General features: G+C 40.6%; 1 long non-coding RNA gene across 2 annotated transcripts in view; it reads left to right on the forward strand.

The window, feature by feature from the left end:
* Positions 1–21210, forward strand: part of LOC141380293 (uncharacterized) — a 55304-nt gene extending 34094 nt beyond the window's left edge. Inside the window, exons 6-7 of one of the 2 annotated variants that reach the window (XR_012398073.1) lie at positions 11126–13111; positions 13216–13980. This is a non-coding gene — a long non-coding RNA (uncharacterized lncRNA). Of the gene's footprint in view, positions 1–11125; positions 13112–13215; positions 13981–19642 lie in introns of those variants that run through there. The other variant, XR_012398075.1, reaches the window with a different exon arrangement.
* Positions 21211–25310: the final 4100 nt, after the last annotated feature.

Genomic DNA, 25310 nt, shown 5'->3' on the forward strand with positions numbered 1-25310 from the left:
TTCTGCAAACACAGAGACCAATTCAGTCACATCACTCCCACAGAATCCATTAACATTAGCCACAACTCCTTGTACTCCACTTCTACCCTGCTGAAAAAAACTGACCAGATGACCTGGTTTTGCTGGTTCAAGATGGCCATCAACACATTAGCTGGGTCATTAGCTTGTTGCTGATGTTAGCCATTAGTGGGTTCAAGCTGGTCATTAACTCATTAGCTAGTCCAAACAGGTTGTTAGTTTATTAGCAAGTTGTTATGCTGCGGTCATACTTTAGTTTGAGCATGCAAAGTTCTGTAGTATGGCGCTGTGAAAAGAGGCAGGATTAACAAGATGATTAGACATTTAAAAAAGAAAACGTCCATATATGAAATTTCTGTCCAGAGAGATCATGTTTTGATCTTTCATTGTTCTCACGCAGTCACATGATGTGAGTTTGCAGCTCACCAAGCTTGAACTTTGCAATGCAGCGAACTGCGAAACTCATCGCACGAGCTTGTGTTTTCGGTCTGACACATTTGTGTGTGTATAAATGGAAGTCTATGGGGCGCAGTGTGAAAAGTCCAGTGTGACCACAGCTTTTGACAGTTTTTGTAACCAATCTACATGTTGCTGCATAGCAAAATTTAAGCTTGGTGAACTCTGACCTGTAAATTCACATCACGTGACACCAATATGGAGCAATCCCTCACTTTTTTTAACATCTAATCATCTTGTTTAATCTTGCCTCTTTTCACAACACCATATGACAGAATTTCACCTGCTCAAACTCTAATGTGACCAAGGCTTTCAAGTTGGCTATTTACTGATTAGTTTGTTCAAGCTAGTCATTAGCTCATTTGTTCAAGCTGACTGACCATGTATGTCTTCCTTAAGATGGCCATTAATTAGTCCAAACTCTTCTATAGATTAAAAAAACTATAGTTTAAGTTGGTCATTACCTTATTAGCAAGCTGTTTTTTAACTCATTAACTAATTCACTATTAGTCATTAGCTGGTTCAAGCTGGTAATTTACGTATTAGGTAGTCCAAGCTGGTTGTTAGCACATTAGCTATTTAAAGCTGGACATTAAATCAAATTGATTAGTACAAGCTAGTCACTATAGTTGAAAAATGCTGAGTTATTTCAAGCCAGATTTGGTAAAATGTCGGAAAACCTAAACATTGGGTTAAATGTGGTCCTTCTTGGTAATTCCAAAATTTAACCCAGCAGTTGGTTTTGCCCATATTTACCCAAAACTGGATAAAAACAACCCAGCATTTTTAGATTGTAGTAAATTCTACAACTCATTAGCAGGTTCGAGCTAGTCATTATCGTATTCAAGCGGTTTAGTGTTTAGCATTATAGACCTTGAAGAATCTAGAACTTGAATTTTCTACAAAATGTTGGGTTGTTATAACTCAACATTGGGTCAAACATGGACAAACTTAACTGTTAGGATAAAAAGTGTCATTTATATTTAATTGAAAAAGCATTAGCCTTAATGCGACAACCCAGCATTTTTAAAAAAAGTGTAAGTTAAATCTTATTGGGTTATTATGCTTTCCTCTGGGGTAGGATACAAAAATACATCATCACTGTTTAGACCAGCTTGAAGCCAGTTCCCAATCCTAAAACAAGTTGCATTATTAAGATGGATTTTTCCACAGGATGGACTCACCACTGAATAGGGTCATGCAAAAATGTTTTCACGCTACCCAAAATGATCCATGAAATGGTTCCCATTGCTCCTTCACAGTGTCCTCATGGTACCCCTGGGGCGCAGTTTTCAGAGCATTCCATCATGCCACCCAGACCGGGGTCCTGTGACCTTTCACCTGTGTGGTCCCTCTGAATGTCATACCGATCCCACAGACATAATCTCCATCTTCATTGAACCTCCTCTTGATGCTCAAAAAAGGTGCACTCTTGTAATAGACTGATGTGCTCCCTCAATAGCCCTAGAGGAACCTGGATCGGCTCATTTGCTACTGTGGTTATTGCTCCTGTAGGACCAAAAGAGGCTCCTGATGTCTTTGACGTAGCCTGGGCTGAGCGACCCGGCCGGTCATATATCTCATCTGCTCTCAATGAAGGCTTTGCTTATTCGGCCTCCAATAATAACTTCCTTTAATTGCACATAGGAAGCCATAACGGAGAGCAGGTTGTTCCTATTTGCAGGGAGCAATGAGGCCAAGTTGTCTTTTAAATCAATCCTAGAACTGAGAATAATACTTAGTGTTTTTGCAAGAAATCATTTATGGTGCTATTCAACGTTGTTTTATAGCGTTTCCATATGCTGTTAGCCTTCGGATACAAAGAGGGGATGTCAAACAGCAAGATCTGGCAAGCAGACATGTGGGTAAATATGATATTGGGTGTTTTAGAAACATTTAGGTCGATGTGTGAAACCATTTATGACCAACTTTACTGCGTTGCAGATCTTGTGGAAATATACACAAGTTCATATTCAAATAATTGGTTTTCTGGGAAAGCTGGACTTTTGGCTGACTTCGTTGTGACTTGACAAGCACTTCATTCATGTTGACGTGAAATTTTGTCCTTTGTGTTTGTGCTGTCTTGCCAAGCTTAAAGACAAACTATGTCTTTTCAATGCACGTTCACAGTAATATTTTAAAAGTGTTTTTGAAAGCATTTCATCTTGCGCTGTTAGCAATTTTTAACCCAGAGCAGAATGTAGTTTTAGAATTTATGTTTCAAGAAACCAAAGTGTCCTGCCAAAAAACTGCTTTCATTCGGAACTTGGATTTTTCACTGGATAATTGAAAGACCAAGCAAAGGTCAGCCAACCAATCAGACGCCAAATCCATTGCTTTGACAAACCACAGCTAGCACAATATATCAGAAACCTGTTGTTCTCAGGAAATGCAAATGTTGTGTCTCACAGCCTAAACTAACTTTAACATGATGGTTGTATAATGTAGATGCATTATTTTAACCCCAGGGGTGGCACGGTGGCTCAGTGGTTTGCACTGTCACCTCACAGCAAGAAGGTCACTGGAGCCAGCCCCGACTTTGTCAGTGGAGTTTGCAAGGGTGCAGATTTGGTCTTGACATTGGTGGCGACACACATCCCTGGTGCACACGCATTAAACAGCACAAATTCAACAGAATAAAGTACTTAATAATATGAAATAAACACTTAATAATACAAATAACAATCACGATTCATGCTCAAAAAGGCAACTTACATGATTTTACTGCAGTCGGGCTGTGAGTAGCTATGAAAGTAGAGAAATTTGGAGAGGTGTGTGATGCAATTGAACTGTTTTATCTCGATTATGATTTTTCATAACCAAAATTAAAATTTTCCAAAATCAAAACTGAATTTCGATTAATTGCACAGCCTTGGTTAATAGTATCATGATGAACTTGTAGCGAACTTGATTTTGGGTTGAGGAAGCATTATTTTATTTTGAAGTCGAATAAATTATCGCTAAGAACATTTCAGTAATTGGTAGATATTGATGGGGTCACGTCCCCTCCATACATGCCAATTCCACGTCCTTGCCTTGGATAATAGTATTATGATGAACTCATAGCGAACTTGACATTGTGCATGTGTAGGTTACTAAGGGTTGAAATAGCATTATTTTATTTTGAAGTCGATTAAATTTTTGGTAGTGATATTTCAGTTATTGGTGGATATTGTGGAGAAACGTCCCCACCATCCATGCCAATTCTATGCCCTTGGGAGATGTTCTCCCCATTTTCGTGTGGGTGCCTCACAGCATGAAGGTTGCTGGTTTGAGTCCTGGCTGGAGGAGTTTGCATTTGGATGAATTAAATTGGTTGTAGTGTGAGAATGAGAGTGTATGGGTGTTTCTCAGTACTGGGATGTGACTGGAAGGACATCCACTGCATAAAACATATGCTGGATAAGTTGGCGGTTTATTCCACTGTGGTGACCCGTGATGAATAAAAGGATTAAGCTGAAGGAATATAAATAAATGAATTTTACCACCAACAACTCGGCTAATTGACTTTGAGAAATATAGCTGTCAGGTCAAGTCACTAAATTTGATCATCTGTACTTTGTTACACTGCAATTGCAGGTATTTTAAACCTTTCCTCTTCAGGTTGAATAATTTCATCGGTAAAAAATTTATTTCGTCCAAAACAATGGCCTCTTCTTTTCAGAAGCGTGACTGTTCGCTTAATTTGGAAATATTTTCCTCATTGACCAAAAATGATAATCTAGAGCAAAGATGCCCAAAGTAGGGCCCGCGGGCCAAAGTTGACCAATTGTAACCTTTGATTTGGCCCACCACCCCATCTGAGAAGAGAGTGAGATAGATAGAGACGGTTGGGGCGAATGCCTTAACACAGAGATCAGCATTTCTTACTTGACATAATTTTTTAAATTTGTTTTATTGCTGAACTACAAACTGAAATGAATTGATTCAATTAAATGTTGTAAGTGAATCTGATTTTTAAAAATTTTAATGTCACTCAAAAGATAGAGGACTATGCAGAAGACATTGCTGTCACGGTTGCAGGTTTGTGCGCTTCTCCGGAGTGTATGTTGATCACGTGGGTTTGTTTTGTTTTGGTTGTCCATGTGGAATTGTTAGGCTCACGTGTTATGACGTCATTCAGTTGGTCTGATTAGTTCGCCAGCTGAGGCTCATCATGGTGCCTATATCTGGGCGACGCTTTTGTGTGTCTGTGTCAGTTCGTTGTTATCACTCATGTTTGTGTGTCTGTGCTCAGGCCCTGCGGAGTAATCTGGATCTGGTTTTCCCCGTTCTGTTTCCTGCCCTGCGTCCTGCGTCCGTCTAGCCTGACACTATTTGTATTTGTCTTCACAATAAACTTGTACACTTGCTATTGGATCTTCTCTGACTCTCACTGAAACGTAACAGAACGAACTGACCTTTTACATGGATCCAGCGAGTGTTTCCCAGATCTCCGAGTTCGTCTCCCACAGCAACGCTCGGATCGACCGTCAGGATGAGGCTCTGGCCACCACGGCTCAGGCTATCCAGGCCCTGGTTGGCCAAGTTTCATTGCTCACATCCCAGGTCCAACAACTGGTTACTCGTGCTGCACAGGCTGATACTCCACCTGCCCCCGAGACTGCACCGACCCCGGAAGTGTCACCAGCGCCTGCGGTTCCTGGTCGCTCTGTTGAGCCGCGTCTTCCACCTCCGACCAGCTATTCTGGAGAGCCTCTCTTGTGCCGATCCTTCCTGTCTAAGTGTTCCCTTTACATCTCACTGCAGCCGTCATTATTTTCCTCTGAACAATCTAAGGTGGCATTTGTCATCACCCTCCTTTCGGGAAAGGCGGCTCAGTGGGGAACTACAGCTTGGGAACAAAAGCTACCATGCTGCTCTACGTTTGACCTGTTCTCAAAAGAACTTAAGAAGGTCTTTGATCGAGCCGCTTCCGGGAGAGAGGCCGCCCGAGTCCTCGCTGAACTCCGCCAGGGGAATCGGAGCGTAGCGGAGTACTCGATTGAGTTCCGAACACTAGCCGCTGAATGCGGCTGGAATGCGGAGGCCCAGTGGGACATGTTCCTGCACGGATTGTCTGATCGTCTGCAAGATGCGATCTATTCCTTAGATCTTCCGAAGACTCTGGACGAGCTGGTGGATTTGGCCATCCGTGTGGACACCAGACTGCTTCGGCGTGAGACTCGCCTGCAGCAGAGCAGATTTTCGGATCCCGTAACTGACTTTCCGGCATTAATTGCGACACCGGAAGCGGTAAGCGCTGACCCGGAACCCATGCAGCTGGGGAGATCCCGCTTGTCCGTGCAAGAAAAGCGCCGACGGAGAACGGAGGGACTCTGCCTCTACTGCGGAGGGGCGGGTCATCGGGTGGCTTCCTGTCCCGTAAAAGACGACACCCATCAGTAGGTAAGGGGTTACTGATGGGTGAAATTAATTTGGAAAAATCCTCTACGGCTGCCACTTTATTGCCCGTCACTGTATCATGGGGTTCCGGAAGTCGTGACACCCATGCCCTCGTCGATTCCGGGGCGGAGGGAAACTTCATTGACTCCAGTTTTGCTTTCAGTTCTAAACTTCCGGTTATCGCACTGTCACAACCCATTGCAGTACGCGCCCTCAGTGGGCTTTCCCTTCCCACCATCACTCACTCCACCAAACCCATAAAACTTATCACGTCTGGAAATCATGTTGAACACATTTCATTTTTTTTAACAGACTGTTCCAACTCACCGGTGGTTTTAGGACATCCATGGTTAATTCTTCATAAACCTCACATTCATTGGGGTCTTAATTCCATATTTTCGTGGAGTGAGAAATGTCATGAGTCTTGTCTTTCGTCTGCTCGTTCTGCTGTTTCTTGTTCTGTGTTTCAGGAGGAGCGCATGGACCTGTCAAACGTGCCCAGTGAGTACCTCGACCTGAAGAGAGTGTTCAGTAAGTCTCGAGCTGCTTCTTTGCCTCCTCATCGTCCCTATGACTGTGCAATAGATTTATTGCCAGGTACCTCTCCGCCTAAAGGCAAGTTATACTCTCTTTCCATTCCTGAGAGGGAGGCCATGGAGAAATATATTTCTGATTCTCTAGCGGCCAAGATCATACGACCCTCTTCTTCTCCGGCGGGGGCGGGGTTCTTTTTCGTGAAAAAGAAGGATGGGTCTCTTAGACCTTGTATAGACTATCAAGGGCTGAACAGCATCACGGTGAAGAATACGTATCCTTTGCCGCTGATGTCTTCAGCGTTCGAGCGTCTGCAAGGGGCTTCGTTTTTCACGAAATTAGATCTCCGTAACGCATATCATTTGGTTCGCATGAAGCAGGGTCATGAGTGGAAAACCGCGTTTTTGACCCCCAGGGGGCATTTTGAATATTGTGTTCTTCCGTTCGGGCTTTCTAATGCTCCTGCGGTTTTCCAAGCACTCGTAAATGACGTGTTGCGAGACATGATAGATCAGTTTATTTATGTCTACCTGGATGACATTCTGATTTTTTCTCGTTCTCTCCAGGAACATGTGCAGCACGTCAGGCGAGTGCTTCAGCGGCTGCTAGAGAATGGGCTTTTTGTCAAGGCGGAGAAATGCGTGTTCCATGCACAGTCTGTTCCCTTTCTAGGACACATTGTGTCAGTCGAGGGGGTGCGCATGGATCCAGAGAAAGTTCAGGCTGTGGTGAATTGGCCAATCCCCGAGTCTTGTAAGGCCCTGCAGAGATTTCTGGGCTTCGCTAATTTTTACCGGCGTTTTATTCGCAATTTCAGCCCCTTAACCTCCGCCAAGACGCCTTTCAGGTGGTCGAGTGCAGCACAGGTTGCATTCACTAAACTAAAGAGCCGCTTCGTTTCAGCTCCTATTCTGGTGACACCTGATCAAGCCCGGCAGTTCGTGGTGGAGGTTGACGCGTCAGAGGTGGGCGTGGGCGCGATCCTGTCCCAGCGCGCAGCCTCGGATGACAGAATACATCCGTGCGCGTTTTTCTCTCACCGATTATCTCCCGCTGAACGAAATTACGACATTGGTAATAGGGAGTTGTTGGCTGTCAAACTCGCTTTGGAGGAGTGGCGTCATTGGTTGGAGGGTTCGGGGGTTCCCTTTATCGTTTGGACCGATCATAAGAACCTCGAATACATCAGGTCCGCCAAACGACTTAACTCCAGGCAGGCTCGGTGGGCATTATTTTTCGGACGTTTTGACTTTACCATCTCATATCGACCGGGTTCTAAAAACATCAAACCCGACGCGTTATCCCGTCTTTTTGATTCTTCCGAGCGCAATACGTCTCTTGAGCCCATCGTTCCCCAGAGGATTTGTATTTCTGCAGTAACATGGGAGATCGAGAGCAGGGTCCGCACAGCCCTGGATGGGGTAACGCCCCCGGTCGGATGCCCACCCAGTCGTTTGTTTGTGCCGGAGGAGATTCGGTCTGACGTCATTCGGTGGGGACATTCCTCCAAAGTGGCTTGTCATCCTGGGGTGAGTCGTACATTATTTTTGGTTAAACAGCGGTTTTGGTGGCCAGCTATGGCACGGGACATACGCGAGTTTGTTTTGGCCTGTTCTGTTTGTGCTGTTTCTAAGACTTCTAATCGCCCCCCTGCTGGACTCCTTCAGCCGCTGTCAGTGCCTTCGAGACCCTGGTCGCACATTTCGCTAGATTTCGTCACTGGTCTCCCGCCATCTGGTGGCAATACGGCTGTTTTGACCGTTGTGGACCGGTTCTCGAAGGCTACTCATTTCATTCCTCTGCCCAAATTACCCTCAGCCAGAGAGACAGCGGATGCTGTCATTAATCACGTCTTTCGCATTCATGGCCTCCCGACGGACGTGGTTTCTGACAGGGGACCCCAGTTTGTCTCTAAATTTTGGAGAGAATTCTGTCATTTATTGGGAGCGACTGTAAGCCTTTCTTCTGGTTTCCATCCTCAGAGTAACGGACAAACAGAGAGGGCCAATCAAGATCTCGAGCGTATGTTACGTTGTTTGGTTTCCCAAAATCCCGCCTCTTGGAGTCAGCAGCTCCCATGGGTGGAGTACGCACACAATTCATTACCAGTGTCGGCTACGGGCCTCTCTCCGTTTCAGTGTAGTTTAGGATACCAGCCACCAGCTTTTCCCAGTCTGGAATCCGAAATCGCGGTCCCCTCTGCCCACGCCTTTGTCCAGAGGTGCCGACGCACTTGGAGCAGAGCCAGACAGACCCTCCTCCAAGTGGGTGCGCGCACCAAGGCTAAAGCCGATCGCCACCGGTCGAAGCCTCCCGTTTACGTCGTCGGTCAAAAAGTGTGGCTTTCAACTAAGAATATTCCCTTGCGTTCCGTATGTAATAAACTTGCACCTAAATTTATTGGCCCATTCACTGTCATCAAGATCATTAGTCCGGTGGCAGTCCGCCTCAAACTTCCTCCAGCGTACAGGAGAATACATCCCGTGTTTCATGTTTCCAAATTAAAGCCCGTTTTTCATACGGCCATTAACCCGCCCACTCCGGTCCCCCCCCCCGCCGCGTCTCGTAGATGGGGAAACCGTTTATTCGGTTAAGCGCATTCTGGACTCGAGACGGAGGGGACGAGGATTTCAGTACTTGGTGGACTGGGAAGGTTATGGTGCGGAGGAGAGGAGTTGGGTTCCTGCAAAGGACATATTGGATCACTCTCTTATCGATGATTACAATCGCCAGGTAAGCTCTTCTGGAAGCACCAGGAGGTGCTCGTAGGAGAGGAGGTAATGTCACGGTTGCAGGTTTGTGCGCTTCTCCGGAGTGTTTGTTGATCACGTGGGTTTGTTTTGTTTTGGTTGTCCATGTGGAATTGTTAGGCTCACGTGTTATGACGTCATTCAGTTGGTCTGATTAGTTCGCCAGCTGAGGCTCATCATGGTGCCTATATCTGGGCGACGCTTTTGTGTGTCTGTGTCAGTTCGTTGTTATCACTCATGTTTGTGTGTCTGTGCTCAGGCCCTGCGGAGTAATCTGGATCTGGTTTTCCCCGTTCTGTTTCCTGCCCTGCGTCCTGCGTCCGTCTAGCCTGACACTATTTGTATTTGTCTTCACAATAAACTTGTACACTTGCTATTGGATCTTCTCTGACTCTCACTGAAACGTAACAATTGCTGAGCAAAGGTAACTCTATTTTGTTATAAATTATATCGTTTTTGTATTGACTGTAATAAGTTGATCATTAAATGTTAAGGAATTCTGAGGTATTAGGCAAAATAAGGCGACGCAGTGGTACAGTAGGTAGTGCTGTCGCCTCAATTGTCCATAGTATAAAGGAGTGTGTATGGAGAGATGGGTTGCAGCTGGAAGGGCATCTGCTGCGTGGAACATATGCTGGATAAGTTGGCGGTTCATTCCGCTGGGGCGACCCCAGATTAATAAAGGGACTAAGCTGAAAAGAAAATGAATGAATGAATTAATGAATGAATAGTTAAAATAAAGCAATGTTTTCTAGTTATTTTTAAACATTATTCAATAAATTAAAAAGATTACAGATGGCAACTATATTTACCTACGGTCCACTAGCCTCAATCAAGGTTGGTTTTTGGTCGTTCATAAGTAAAAGTTTGGGCACCCCTGATCTAGAGACTTCAAAACAAGAAGTATTGCTTTTATTAATAATAAAGCTCTTTATTGCTTTTAAACAACTCTGAAGCTATTAAACATATCCATTATATACATTTTCAACACTGTAGTTAGTCATTTAAAATCTTTAAGCAATTACATTGGGAAAACATCAAAGTTAAAACTTCAGAAAAAAAATTTTTCAAAGCTTAAATAAGGAACTGGGCTCACAATATATAGAACAACTTCAAAAGATTTAAAATGTGCCTCTGTCTGTTAATGATAATATTATTAGTAATAAGTAATCTATCATGAAAATGAGTTAACGATCAAGTTCACTGTGGTTTAATTGGTGTCATGAAGCCAAAAACCTGAAGTGATTAATCATTAAATAAAAAGTTACTGATGACGTAGCCAATGAATACATTCTATAGCAAATTGCACACATAAAGAGCTAGGAAATTTTCCAATGAGTAATGAGCGATTCATGTATGGCTATAAAAATTTCCATAGCAGTGAAAAACCAGAGCAGCTCTAACATGGTTGACAAATCATCCCATTAAAATCACATCAATAAAGCCTGTGCCCAAGCCTGCGTATGAACCAAGGGTCTCACCCTTCTCTCTCTTCTCCATCTTTCTCCGTCTTGTTCTTCAGAGCAGCCTGTTTTCAATAGGCCCACAGCAGCAGCGTGACCCTTCGCTCTATCCCAGGGTTAAGGAAACAGTTTTCCCCGAGTCATGATGGATCTTAAAACATTCCAGATCTGTTTACAGTTACGGACTGACCATTATGAATGTCGCTTGTCAGATGTGAGGGATGTGTGATAACGATTCTTTTGCTGAGACATTTGTCTTTCAGGACTGTGTTTCACCACTTCTGATTATGTCTGACATGTTGGGCCAAACCAGATTTGCTTAGATGTAGTGTTGAGATCCTATATATTTATATATTTTTATTATAATTTGACTGCATAAACTTGAACAAAGGCTTAACCCTAAGTTCACCCAAAAATAAAAATTGCCTTATAATTTACTCCACTGTCAAGCCATCTTCGGTTGGAGTTGTTGTAAATTTTATCCTTGTTCATTCATTCATCCATTCATTCATTCATCAGAGGTCACCACAGCTGAATGAACCACCAACTATTCCTGTATTCAGCATGTCTTTGGACTGTGGAGGACACAGGAGCACCTGAAAGAAACACGGGGAGAACCTGCAAACTCTAAACAGAAATGCCAACTGACCCTGACGGAACTCGACCAGCAACCTTCTTGCTGTGAGACAACAATGTTAACCACTGAGCCATCGTGCCGCCCCTAGCTCTTTTATGCTGTACAATAATTGTCACGGTCACCAGGTTGAGTGCCCATGAGACACACTAGCGGGCACTCTACACATTGCATCTGCCACTGAACCAAACTACATGTCCCATCATGTCCTACAGTCACACACTGGTTTCAGTTCACCTCTTGATTACAAAAGCGACGTTGAAGCTCGTCATGACTGATTACATGGACTATACACCACTCACCCTCACATCCGGGCTGAGTCTTATTATCAGTAGTAAGCATTACTAAGCATTCGCCTGTATTGTTCCATGACCACTCTTTTAAATTACTTTTATGCTACCATTTGCTCCTGTACTAACCTTGTCTGCCTGACTACTCTTAAATTAAGTTTCATTTGGATCCGATCCCCTGTTGTCATGATTAAAATAATGGTAGTGCATTAGTTGCTTTTGTTTTGAAGCATCTAATCCACTAAAAATCTGTCATCAAACTAATGCCGAGTTCAGACTGCATGATATTAAAAGTAGTCGTGTCACAGATGTTTTCACACTGCATGACTATCTGGGCTAGCGTTTCGTCGCTGCTTTGTTTACACTGCAAGATGGATCGGCGATAGGGACTTTCACATTGCATGACTTTACTATAGGAAGAATCTCCGACAACTTCGTCCAAACTACGTCTCACAGCCAAAAACACGTAGTATATCTTTTGTTATTAATAATGAGAAAGAAGCCTTTAATGGAGTAGAAAATGTACATATTTGCTCCCCTGGGTTTAAAGGGAATTAGCCATTTCTCCTCAACGTTGCTAATAAACTAATTTCTTTCTGTATGAAACGTCAAACAGACACAGTTGCTCCTGAGTCCTGTCAAACCTCCACTAGTTTGTCCTCCCTTTCCTGGGTCCAAATAAACCGAAAAAGAGCGCTTTTAACTTCTCTCCCAGCCTCCCGCTGGCCTGCAACAGGTATACACACACGCACACACAAGTGAATGCCGCTCTCTCATTGGCTGCAGGTGATCGCCAATATTATTTTCAGTCAAAACTCATTTCACACAGCATGATTTGAATCGCCGACAGCTCCAGATATTTAGCATGCCAAAAATCTCGCAAGCATCGGTGACTCATCGGTGATTCTCTCAGATCGTGTCTTTGATAGTTCATACTGTGTGATTGTCACTCACGTGCACAAGCACTGATTAGCCTGTAATTTCAGGCATTTGTCGGCGATTTCTCAAAACCTGTCGGCGAGCCAAAATCGGGGCTAAAATCACGCAGTCTGAACTAGGCATAATCCATTCGCCGCCAGGGAGTTAAAGCATGATAAACATCAAATACAGAGGTCTCAAATAATATGTATTTGGATGCTTCTGGAAGTTAGTGAATGTTATTTATAATTAAATAATTTAACATATTTCTGTTACAAAAACACAATGGTTTGCTTCATAAGACTTATGTTAACCTCCTGTAGGCATATGGACTAGAGATTATGCAGCGCCGTTGATGCGATCTGATACCTGTGAAGAAATGAAGCCAAGGTATCCGTAATCCTGGACCAGGCCGTATCCTGAGCTGATGCTGTGGCGGTCACTGAGGAGCGGAGAGCATAAGATTTATTTCTTAAAGACCATTGTGACAGTCAAGTCTTCACATTGATTTCGTATGCCAGCCTGATCACCTGCTGGTGACCTACTTACACAAATGCCGATTCCACGATGGACGTATAGCTTTCTCCAGCCTCCGGTGCCTAAACTGCAGCTCTGCAGAGGAAGTTTGGCCAGAGGACAAAAGGTCATGCACGACTGAGCATGGTTTCTCTCGAGGGTTTTTCCTTCACTTGGTGAAGTTTGTTCCTCACCACTAGCTTGCTTGGTTTGGGATGTGTGGAGCTGCGCATTGTGGATTTGGTCTTCAGTGTTTGGGCTTTCTGCAGTGAAAATTAAACCACACTGAACTGATCAAAACTGAACTTCAACTCTAAAAACTGGACTGACACAGTTTCAATTTACTAAAACTTCTATGTAAAGCGGCTTTGATCATACCTGTCAACCCTCCTGTTTGTTCCGGGATTCTTCCGTATTTTACAGTTCTATCTCGCTATCATCCCATATTTTTGCGTATTTCTCCTGTATTTTCAGTCTTTCTCTGAAGGGTGGCAAATAAACATTAAAGAGCCGATCCTACTTATATGCAACCCTTACTGCTGAAACACTAAGGGCCGCCTCTTGCTCTTAAATGTGAGTCTTTTCTGTGCTTTCGCTTTAGTTAGGCATGAAAACTCTTTGAAATAAATATAAAAATGATGAGATTCCCTATCCTTTTTATTACAGGTGCCGTCTCCCCTTCATATGCAATCCTAAAAACAATCATATACCGGTGCTTGACTGTCAGCTGATGCACTCCATAGTGATAAATAGACACTGTTTCCTAAACGAATTCTGTACACGCGATTTGAAGTAGAGTGAAATTCTGGGTTTTAGGTGCATGTTTAAACAGACATATAGACATAATTAATAATAATAATAATGTCTAAAAATGTTGATCTTGGTGTTTTTTTTTATCAAACACAACTAATTTCATTCTAAATGAGCATAAAAAAAGTTAGCAAAGCAATTGAATACTTTCATTATAACGTTAGATGGGTGCATTTTTAAAGTGACACCTGTTATTTAATGTAATCAAACAAAAAAAATCAAAATAAATAAGACATTCATTCGTTGCTCTTTAATCAGAATGTGTAAGTTATAAAGAAATGGTTAATGAGATTTGATAGCTTGATTCTATTTCATTATAATAGCTAATAATTTGAATTAGCTGAATTTTTTGGCAATGTATTTGCTGCTAATGTATAGTATTAATTTTTTCTTGTGTAAATAATAATAATAAAACATATTTTTGACCATTTAACTGTTTATTTACTGTCACCGACTCGGTCCCAGTCATTCCCCTCGCTGGCCAGCAGAGGTCATCATCACCGGACTTCTAGACATTACGTCATCCACTTAAACTGATAAGCACACACACCTGTACCTCATCCCGCTAACGACCCACACTCACTGATATAAGCCACACTCTCATTCCGGTTCAGTGCAAAGTCTTGAGCTGCGTCCCAAATGGCACACTATACACTATACACTATACACTATGCACTCATGCACTATGTACTTATGCACTTACACACTCAACAGGATAGTATATGCATGTAGTGTCGTCCCAAATGGCACACTAATGTTTTTTTACTAAGCGGAAATTCAAACCGTTTCCCTGATGACGTTTGACGGACGCCAAATCAGTGAAATAAACGACCGAATTATCAAATATTACCTGCCGTGATAGTTGCCGCATTCACCATCGGGAGGCGCTATAATCACTCTCGTAGAAGAATTTTGTTTTCACCATCCAAAATAAATAAAGTTATCCAACATGTGCGTCCGATAGCTCCGCCTCTTCCGCTACGTAGGCAAACCTGCGGTCGTTGAGTGCGTGAAGTGTCCATCATTACACACTTCATTTTAGCGGCTGAATGAGTGCATCATCCGGGAAATTAAAGTGCACTTATTATTTTTAGAGTTTTCAGTGTGAACACACTACTTACACTATTTATACTACAAAATGGCGTAGAATAGTGCATAAGTATGCGATTTGGGACGCAGCTTCGGTTTGCCCCGGCTAACACTATTGAGTGCTTGCTGATCCTTGCATGCTTTCCCCGTTGACAACTTTGGACTGTATCTTGACTCTGTCTTGCCGGCTGCCTGCCCTGAACTCTAGCCTGCATCCTGACTTTGATCCTCGCTGCCTGCCTTTGACCCATGCCTGTATACTCGCCTTGTGTTTGCCAGCCACCAGCCCTTCGACTAACTACAACTGTGTTTTATGTAAATTCGCACACACTTAACATCTGTGTGCTATTTGTTATTAAACTGTTTAATAAATATACTGCAAATGGATCCGTCTGTGTCAGACCCTCCTTTACAATTTACAATGATCAGGGTCGGAGGAACCCCTGATTATGGTGGGCATATCCCTTATTTTCACTTGCCAATTGTGACAGGTATGGCTTTGTCACTTTGTAACAGGTATGTTTTATGTACTTTTGAAAGCTTCAAAATAAAAGCCACTATCCAACACCATTATACCGCATAGAAGAGCCAGGGCTACTCTTACTGTGTTTGTATGACCGAAAGGAAAGTATACACAGACAATAGCTTAATGGTGAGTATGTTATTAAATATCCAACTTTGTCCAATAGGCATGACCAACACCTTAAAACTTGTGTATTTTTACTGTGTTAAATATGGACAAACTTGTTGGGTTTAATTTACAAACAAAATTTTAAACTCAACTGCTAGGTTTGTCCTTATTTGACCCATAGTTGTGAGTAAATAAACTTGGCAGATGAAATTGGTCAAAATGCCATAGACATACATTGTTTGATGGATTTTTGCTGCAGATGGAGGCAAGCACAAGCCTCTTTTAGATACTTAAAAGAGCAAAAATCACTGGAAAAGTTTTGACAACTGTTTAGCAATGTCTATGCAACGATCTAGTTCAACGTAGCACCATCTCACTGAGCTTTTTCCAATAAACTGCCACTTTTATTTATCTTCTAAATAAATAAAAGTTTTGAGTGTCTGTTAACTGAAATCCCACATTTAATCCTTCACGGCGATCTTGTAGAATTGATTTGTGTGAAACAGAGGATTTGTTTGAATTATATTAACTTTCTGTTTCTGTGAAAGACATTAAAGTGAACTAAACATTAATGAAAACTGTCGTCAGGAAGGGAGAGGTAACATACACTCCACATCAACAGTGGAGGGAAGAGATCTTTTTCGGGCTTCTGCTTAAACTATTTCAAATACATTTGGTAGTCTGATGTCATTGGTGCAATAATATGTCAATGTTTTGTCTTAAAATATATTTAACTTTACAAAATCTAAAGAAAATCCATCTACATTTGTATTATTTTTTTATATTTAATACATTCTGAGAAACAACAAAAAAATGTATTAATTCATTTTCTTTTCTTAGTCCCTTTATTAATCTGGAATCGCCACAGTGGAATGAACCGCCAACTTATCTAGAGTATGTTTTACGCAGCGGATGCCCTTCCAGCTGCAACCTAACATTGAGAAACATCCATTTACACTCATTCGCACACATACACTACAGACAATTTAGCTTACCCAATTCACCTGTGCCACGTCTTTGAACTTGTGGGGGAAACCAGAGCACCTGGAGGAAACCCACACCAACACGAGGAGAACATGCAAGACTCCACACTGAAATGTCAACTAGCCCAGCCGAGGTTCGAACCAGTGACTGTTTTGCTGTGCATCATGCTACCCACTGTGTCACCATGACGCCACAACATAGGCTTATAAAATAGGCTTTATTTTCCATATTATAAGTATCTAAAAAAAACACAACTGTTTTATAGAGTAATCTTTGCTGTAGAAAAGTGTCTGTTTTAATGTTTCACATACTGTACCTTTAAAATGTAAAAAATAATTGTCAACCTGGGTAAAACAATATTACTTTGTCATCCACTAGCCGGCAGCTAGCTCTCTGCAACTCTCACATGGTCGCCCACTGAAGCTAAGCAGGGCTGCGCCCGGTCAGTACCTGGATGGGAGACCACATGGGAAAGCTAGGTTGCTGCCGGAAGTGGTGTTAGTGAGGCCAGCAGGGGGTGCCCAACCTGCGGTCTGTGTGGGTCCTAATGCCCCAGTATAATGATGGGGACGCTATACTGCTCAGTGAGTGCCGTCTTTCGGATGAGACGTTAAACCAAGGTCCCGACTCTCTGTGGTCGTTAAAAATCCCAGGATGTCCTTCGAAAAGAGTAGGGGTTTAACCCTGGCATCCTGGCCAAATCTGCCCACTGGCCTTTGTCCATCATGGCCTCCTAACCATCCCCATATTCAATTGGCTTCATCACTGTCTCCTCTCTACCAATCAGCTGGTGTGTGGTGTGCGGTCTGGCGCAAAATGGCTGCCGTCGCGTCATCCAGGTGGATGCTGCACACTGGTGGTAGATGAGGAGATTCCCCCCACTGTGTAAAGCGCTTTGAGTGCCCAGAAAAGCGCTATATAAATGTAAGGAATTATTATTATTATTATTATTATTATTATTATTATTATTATTAATTGCAACAGATGCATTAACATGAAATATATAAATAAATAAAATATATAGTGGAGAGTGGGTACAAACGTGCCATTTTTCACAAAGCCCTAATTTTAAAAGATAATGTTTTTAACAGAAACATGTTTTTTGCTGTGGTTACTAACCCACAAGAGTGCTCTATCAAAATCAGCTGCTATTTTGTATCAGTGAGAACAACTTAATATAACTTCACTTTGAACAAAAGTTACACATTGTTACTTTTGCAGGGATGAAAGTAACACACGAGTGAAATAATGGCTATGATGACTGCATGTGTTCATGCTAACTGCAAACATATTTTGTTCTTTATTTTTGCCAAAAATATTAAACAGAATCTTTATTTTAAATTTCAGTTCAACATGCTAATCAGTGTTAGAAACAAGCTAACAGCATCCTAATTAATGCTTGAATCATGCGGCCTGCTAACAACATGGTAATTCATGCTGGAAAAATGTTAACACCATGTTAATTTATGTTGGAATCATGCTAGTTATTGGTTAATTCAAGCTAGAATCATGCTAACAACATGCTAATCAATGATGGAAACAAGCTAGGAGCATGCTAATTAATGCTTGAATCATGTTAGTTGCATGCTAATTTGTGCTAGAGGCATGCTAACAACATGGAAATTCATGGTAGAAACATGTTAACACCATGTTGATTCATGTTTAATCATGCTAGTTACGTGCTAATTTTAGCTAGAATCGTGCAAACAACATGCTAATCAATGTTAGAAAAATGCTAATAGCATGCTACTTACAATCTAATTCATGCTACACTCTGAGAAATAAAGGTACGCAAGCTGTCTCTGGTATAGTACCTTTTCAAAAGGTACAATTTTGTACCTAAAAGGTCCATAATAATGCCTCAAAATTCTATATTAGTACCTAAAAAGTACAAAAGCGTTCCTCTTAAAATTTGTTGGTACTAATATATACTTTTAAGGTACCCTTCAAGTACAAATGTGTACCTTTTGAAAAGGCACCACCCCAGTGACAGCTTGTGTACCTTTATTTCTGAGAGTGTTGAGGCATGTTAACAACATGCTAATTCATTGTAGAAACATGTTAACAACATCATGCCAATAAACATGCCAATTTGTTAGATTTGTTCTAATTCCTGCTAGAATCGCTAGCAACATGCTAATTCATGGTAGAATCATGGTAATTCATGCTACAATCATGACAATTCTTGCTGGAATTATGCTAATATCATGCTATTACAGATCACAGACACAGGGGTCAACTTTAAAGCTTTTCACTGGCTTGCTTTAGTATTTAAAGCGGTCACATTGTTGTCTGCAGGGATCTTAAATGTTATTTTAACCAACTTGATACGTTTTCAACCTAAATAAACCACTTCCAACATGCTTTCTCAAGCCACAATAAAGTTTGTCCTCAAACTTAAACATCTATTTTTTTATTATTATTTGCAATATGCATTAATCTTATAAAACATCTGAATCCAAACACTGCAAACTATAACGTGGAAGTGAAAAATAAGGGTTGTCTATAAGCAGTGGGACATAAATAACAGTGTTACTTTCACCCCACAGGAACTCTTGGCATTTAATTAACCTGTAGATAGATCATTACTGTGAAGCATGAAAAGAGAAACACAACTTGTAAAAAGAAAAAAAAAGCTACAATAATTTACGTTTTGCATTTAAAAATTGCAATTCTGACCTAACCGTGGGACACAGTGGTCCATATTTGGCAGCATCAAGGGTTGCATGCTGAATGTGCTGTTATAGCCTGGAAAGCAAATGTTGTCAGGGCTTCTAGAAAATTGCTTTGTTACTTGTGTCCCACATTACATTCATCCCCATTCCCCCATATATATATAAACAAGTGTTTGATTATATTTTTACTATTGAATATATCTTGCTGACAAATTAAAACCTGATTTGAGGGTCATTTATTTATTTTGAAAGATTTAAAATAAAAATTAATTAAACATATAGCTGTTTTGTTGGTAAAAGACACAACTTTTTGTATGTAGGCTATAAATTATTTTATTTATGTCATTTTTTACAGTATAATCAGTCACTCTGTTGCAGTCTATTATTTGCAACCAGGCGAGCAGCTCGGACACTGATATTCCCGTTTCTGTATGTTTTGGCTCGGTTTCAAACATTTCTTAGGATCTTAATTTACTCATCTGATAACAGTTTGCAGAACCCCGAGAACCTTCCAGGAACGTCTCAAATGAAGATCTACAGGCATATCAGGTGAAACGGCACGCTACAGATAATAAGTCTTCATTTATTTGGCTTATGAAAACACGGTATATAAGGAAATGGACTTGTGTTTCCTCAGAGTCGCGCTGTCACGGAGCCGATTCTCCCACATCACGAAATACATGACAAATTACTGGATGATTTGAAGTCAACGTGCTGCGGTACCTGTCCACCCAAAGACCAGTCCTGTGTGCTTCTCATTATCAGTAGATTAAGCTGTTCATATCTGTAGAGTAAAACATGACCAACTCTCAATAGGTTAATCAGCGCTCTAGTCCAGAGGTGGGAAACCTCAATAGTATCGCCGCTTTTGAGCTGAGTTTAATCGTATAGCTCAAATTTACCAAGTTTTTTTTAGCGCAACATGTACGGTGTGTAATTATGCAGAACATTGCATTGCATGCATTGTTGTAATGAAAGTTTGGGTGTAAAGAATAGGATTGAGGGTTGATTTTTCGCTGAATAACTTGAAATTTCCTAGCAGGCACAGGATGTCAACATGATGTTAGATTGACGTTGTACCTCATGTTGTGGGATGTTGTATTATGTCTGAAAATAAAAATCGGGTTGACATCAACGTCCAACATCTTTCCAACACAACCTAAAAACAACAAAATATCAGCATCTAATGATGTGGGTAATTACCAATATGATGTCTATCAGATGTTAGATTTAGGTTGCCATACCTGAAAAATAAATGTAAATTTTGACGTCAATATGACGTTGACTAAACATTGGATTTAGGTCCCTTTCCAGCACAACCCAAAATCAATAAAAAATCAACGTCATTTGATGTCATTGTTAGATGTCAAAATAACATTGTCCTTAAATGCTGGTGAGCTAAATCCAATCTAATATTAATGTCTTAAGTCAATGTTTTTCTGCTGAGTTATATTGTAAAGCTGCAATTATATACATGTAATAATATGAAAGTTTTTTTTCTACTTGTAGGCTATATATGTAGGCTAAATGTGAGTCTCTTATAAAGATTAATCATGTTGAAAGCATTGCTGTATCATTTACTATTCTGTGCTAATTCCTAGGCTATTCTGTGTTTCCTATATTCACCAGTAAGAATGCCGTTTTAGGGTGCTTTCACACTAGCACTTTTGGTTTATGTTTAACAAGTCTGACCATGTCTCCTGAACTCAGGTGTGCATCCACGAACCATACCGCCTGAAAGAAGTGGTCTGGGGTACTGTTTACGCAAAGTCTAGTCGATTTCACTTGTGGTATGGATGCAATTGTACCAAATAACGGAAGTGAACCGCCAACGTTCATTTGTGTGTGTATCACATACTGTACTTCGCTGACAAGTGGAAGTGAGCAAGGGTTAACACAGTAATAATGTCTGCTTGTCTCTTAACAGCTTCTGCAGACATCACGTTATGTTCTAAATGTATATAATATTTTGCTTGCAGATGGACACGAGTCGCTTTTTGTATGTTCAAAACCAAAAGATTGAGTAAAAGCTGAACGACTGGATGTGTGGACATCTTACCATTTTGGCGCTTTCCTTTTGTGTCAATCACCTAGCAACAGCCGTACACACAACAGCAGCTCGATGATGCAAGCATACCAGGGTTCAGAATGAATAAAGACAATTTGAACACAAACCAACTGAGAAGTTGGCAAGGGGGACAATCAAAATTTGTGTATGGTCCACGCATTGAATCAAGTAGGAAAGCACCCTTATTTGTGTTTTGTTTGGTAAATCTCACAGACAGATTACATTAAAAATATTGAGAATACCCTGAAAGTTATTTAATCTCTATCGAGCTGTCTAGTAATTGATTTCTGAAGTATACAAGTTTTCATTCATTCAGTTTTCTTTTCGGCTTAGTCCCTTTATTAATCTGGGGTTACCACAGTGGAATGAACCGTCAATTTATCCAGCACATGTTTTTTTTTTTTGCAGTAGATGCCCTTCCACCTGCAATCCATCACTGAGAAACACTCATACACTCTCAGGCCCTGTTTACACTAGTGCGTTTTAGTTTTAAAATGGCATTTTATATCAAAAATGATCCGCATCCACAGTAGCATTTCACCTAGTGTTTCTGAACAAATCTCCGTCCACACTACGCCACCAAAAACGTAAATCACATGACCATTCGCGCACTCTGGGCATGCGGGTTCTAGTATAAACAGGAAACATGTGTCTCGCTCGGCATTTGGTTATTGTTAGTCAACAAACTAAATGTAACAAATGAATAACTGCTCAATGGCACCTAAAACAGACAATAGTGCAAACAACGTTCACATTTCTGTGTCCATGTTGTTGTTTACAGTAAAGGCTGGTCTACTGTCTGCCGGTAGCATTAAAGCCAAGTGTTATAGTCATGGGATAGAGGCTTGACTACTTTCATAGTGCATTATGGTTATTTTCTAGCTGTTGAGTGTACATGGATTGTACAATCGTTTTGCTGTGTGCATTGTGGGAGTTATTAAAACATCCATGGTTTCAGACACCTCAGAAAATGGCTGCTCCCTCAAATTCTGACATGAATACAGAACGGATATACACAATAAAGCTTATTATTATTATTATTATTTACTTTTTAATTCTGTGAGTTATTATTAATTAGGGGCAGCACAGTGGCTCAGTGGTTATAATGGTCACCTCACAGCAAGATGGTTGCTGGTTTGGCTTTAGTTGGCATTTCTATGTGGAGTTTGCATGTTCTCCTTTTGTTCTCGTGGGTTTACTTCGGGTGCTCCGGTTTCCCCCACTGTCCAAAGACATGCGCTATAGATGAATTGGATTAACTAAATTGACAGTAGTGTAAGAGTGTGTAAGAGTGTTATTGGGTTGCAGCTGGAAGGGCATCCGCTGCATAAAACATATGCTGGATTAGTTGGTGGTTCATTCCTCTTTGGCAACCCTCAAATAGAGACTAAGCCAAAGGAAAATAAATAAATGAATGATTAATTAGTCACTGATTTACATACTGTAGGCCTATGCCATAATTGCATTGAAAGCACATTATATATCTTCCACATAACCCATTTGTTCTTATTTTTCGTAATGAAATGAGAAATCAATTTGCCTCCATCTGTTTCTTCCAGTATTAAAAGTGACACTTTCATGTATTTCTAGACAGTCTCTAGTGTGGTGGACTCATATCGAACTTTCACTATTGATATCATACACTCAGGTGTTAAAAATGAGGGGTCCCACCAGCACTCGAGGTCAAACATCTCACAGTGTTTGCTTTAAGCAGCAGGAATGACTAGTGATTTTCTACAATAAGGTCCAGCTGTATTGATTTCACTGCTCTATTATTTATTGACTGACAGTCTGTCTGATTGACATGAACCAGCAGTGCAGTTAAACTGAACCAGCTTTTTGTAGGTGTGGTTTGTAAGTTACTGTACTCCTTTCAGTGATTTCTTTTAGTATTTCTTTTAAAAAAAAAAAAGGAGGTATATGCATATGTAAATGCCAGTTCTCATTAAGTAAAATGACGATCTTCATTACATTTTTATGATCTTAGTAATTATTAATGCAAATGTTATGTATAAATTGGTTTCCCAGGAATGGCCAGAGGTGGGACCAAGTCATTGTTTGGCAAGTCACAAGTAAGTCTCAATTCATTGCCCTCAAGTCCCGAGTCAAGTCCCGAGTCAAGACAGGCAAGTCCCGAGTCAAGTCCCGAGTCAAAGGCAACAAGTCTCAAGTCAAGTCCAAAGTCCTATAGTTTGATTTTCGAGTCTTTTCGAGTCTTTTTAACAGAAAAATAAAATTTAAACAGATTATGTATGGCTGTAAGATCTGTATTTATTAAACAAACCTTTTTTTAATGAAAGAACATTGCTTAGATATATAAAGATACAAATGTAATTTTCTGAAAAAGTGCTAAACAGTGCTGCGTCTCGTCTACACAGCCTATTGCACAAGAATGAGTTCCACCAAAAAAAGAGTCCATTTTGCCTCACATCACACAGAAATTGCAGGTCTACTGCTGTCTAGTTCATTAAGTTTAGTTGTGCTATGTTATGTCTTCAGTGATTAACTAAAACTACATAAACAACCTCAATGAGGCAGCAGTGGACCAACAACTCCTGTATGCTGCAAAGTAAAATTGAGTGAAATTGGTATTTTGTCAATTGAATCTCGTGTGTGCTAAAGAGATGGAGATGCAAATCTGTCTAGCAGCAATGTAAAATGGTAGCACATATTCTAAATGAAGTAGGCTACTTCATACAAACAATAACGTTGTTTTCTTCACATAACAATGAAGAACTTTGCTCTCTACCTTGTGTGATGCACGTGCACCGATTTCCTCTGTGGACAAAACTGCTTGTGAGCTCTGAAATATACGCTGCTCACGCGCAAATTTTCTCGCTCTCAAATATGCACTGCTCACGCACACATTTTCCTGCGTGCTCTCAGAGATTATATACAGAATTTGTGTCTTGTGTTTCCTCTTCCTTTTGTGCTTTTTGATATGATTTATATTGAGGCACTATTTATTAACAATAACCAAAATACTAAAATAGACTTACATATTAAATTTCTTATCTAATATACCATAACATTTTGGCTGTATGTTTTATGATGAGATATATGTGTAAAGACACGGACAATAGAGGTTGGATGTAAAGAATGCATTTTGTTTTACAAACATTTATTAAACATCCAAAAGGTTCACCATACCAATCAAATAAAAAAACATTTAAACAAAAATATAATGCAAGCAGAAATGTAACTGTGATAAAAATAAGGAAAAACTTGATTAGGTATTATAGCCTACTGTACTATTCACTCTTTAAATAAATCTCACTATCCATCCCATTTTATCATGGCAACTAAAATAAAGTGAACTAGTCTCTGCTGTCTTCCACATTATTGATGAGATTGTGGAGGATATTTTCCATGTCATCCTCTTCATTTTGAGGAAAAGCTGTTCCACAGGGCCCCTGAACACATCTATTGGCATGGACAGTGTTTTGAACAATACTATAGTAAAGTACTTTAATTAATCTGTTGGGGTAATATTATAGTTGCTATGGTAACACAAGTGTAATATAAACAAATGACCCAGTGCTGTAGTTTTTTTACAGTATTGGGTATATTATACTACAATTCACCACACTTTACTGTAGTAAAACTACACTCTGTATTTCATTTTATTAGTTCACTATTCTTAATACTAAAGTATGCTGAAGCATTCATTAACAACTTGTAAATAATACTAGCCTAAAACATAGGCAGTATACCTAACTCTCAAAAACACTAGTATTTATTATAGAATTTACCTTAACCTCATAGTTTTTCGTGTATTGTTACTAAATAGTTTAGCAATATATAAACCATATCAACATTCTGGAATAATCAATTTATCAGGAGGATCTCTGGAGACCAAAAGCAGGAAAATTATGAAGCGCCAGTGTGGACAAAACTCAAGCAAATGCAGAGAGACTGAAAAAGCGCGTGAGAGACCAGCAAATCAGATTGAAGTACCTGCCCACTGGTGAAAGTAATGTCAAAGCCAGAATGTCAGACCCAGAGTCAGATTTTTCTTTCTTTTCATAAAGAACGGGGTTCGAATCCCACTTAGGCACTTGTAAACAATCATTTTAGAACATTTTGTCA

The sequence above is a fragment of the Danio rerio genome, chromosome 22 (assembly GCF_049306965.1).
Source record: "Danio rerio strain Tuebingen ecotype United States chromosome 22, GRCz12tu, whole genome shotgun sequence".
Lineage (NCBI taxonomy): Eukaryota > Metazoa > Chordata > Actinopteri > Cypriniformes > Danionidae > Danio > Danio rerio.